We start from the raw sequence: 1,504 nt of genomic DNA, 5'->3' as shown, positions 1-1,504 counted from the left end.
CTCGAATGGACTTCTTGAGAAATTGGCTCGAAGCACACATCGAAGATGCGCAGAACATTCTTAAGAAACCTCTAATCATAGGAGAATTCGGGAAACTAACGACCACACCAGGCTACACACAGGATCAGAGAGACGCCGTGTTCAAGGCAACGTATGACATTGTCTACGCGTCTGCGCAAAAAGGCGGTGCAGCCACGGGAGCATGGTTTTGGCACCTTATTAGCGACGGCATGAGCAACTTCAAAGATTCGCTCGCCATTGTACTTAGTGACAACTCGTCGACGGCTAATATTATAAGTGAGGAGTCACGAAAGTTGCGTTTGATTTTTGGCAAAGGAAAGTTAAGTCGCAAAATCATAAACTAAAGTTTAAAATAGGTTCTTTCTGTAATATTTTATCCCTATTAAGATGAGACAATTACGGTATTAAAATATTAATGATATAATTCATTCGTTGAAATGATATCCCAAAGTTCTGTCTCAGCATTATAAATTAAAACTCTTTCAATGCATGAAAAAACATGAAGAAGAAGATGAGATGCAACATGTGTTTAGCTCTGCACTAGTTTTGATTACAAGATGAAGTTAGATATTAGTTTGCATCATCCAACAAGCACATGATCTCTTCTACAAGTTTTGGATTAAATTTAGTTAACAAGACATACCTTTGTTGCTGTTTGTTGCCTGAAAGTGATCTTACAAGCTCTTAATATCTCTGCTCATGTAATGATCAAGGGAGAAACAGAGCTGTCTTATAGCCTCTCTTTTCTCTTCCTCTCGTTCTGTTATCACATTTCTCTGCAACTCAACTTGTTTCTCCAGCACTTCAACTCTAGCTCTCAGTTCTTCCACAACATTCTTGTCGGCTCCTGATTCAGTGCCTTTAAGATATATCGTTTACTGTTGTCTTAACACTTGACTTTAGCAGTTTATTTTTTCCTTTTTTTGAGAAATATTTAGTAAGTCAGCGTCGTACATATATAAGTACTATCCGTTCAGATTTTACATTTTGCACTATTATCTAATTAAGTTGTAGTTTTGCATTTATTATTTTGCGTATGCATCAGAGTTAAACGTTAAGAATTAAGATACATTTGAATGTGTTTGCGTTTAAGATACCAACTGTGTTTTTTTTTCCCTCTTAATATTGGCGTTTAGCTTTGTACGTATTTATTTTCGTGTTATCCGTAATTTTTGTGTTGGCTTCACAAATAAATATTATTCCCCCATTTAGTATGTATGATTGCTTTAGATTATAAACGAAAAACTTAATTATGTTTCTGTGTTTATATATAACATTTGTGTTTGCGTTAATGTTCGTGTTTACTTTTTTAAAAATTTGATAGTAACTTATTATATACTAACATGTAATAACTAGCACCTCGAAAATACGATAACTTATATACTTTTGAACAATTTTTTTGAATATTTTCCCAATGGTCTTGCTTTTTATTTTTTCCCCAAATGTCATCATATATTATAATTTATTTTGTTTAATTTAGAAG

Source organism: Camelina sativa, chromosome 1 (genome assembly GCF_000633955.1).
Source record: "Camelina sativa cultivar DH55 chromosome 1, Cs, whole genome shotgun sequence".
Classification (NCBI taxonomy): Eukaryota; Viridiplantae; Streptophyta; class Magnoliopsida; order Brassicales; family Brassicaceae; genus Camelina; species Camelina sativa.
This window is presented reverse-complemented; position numbering follows the sequence as displayed.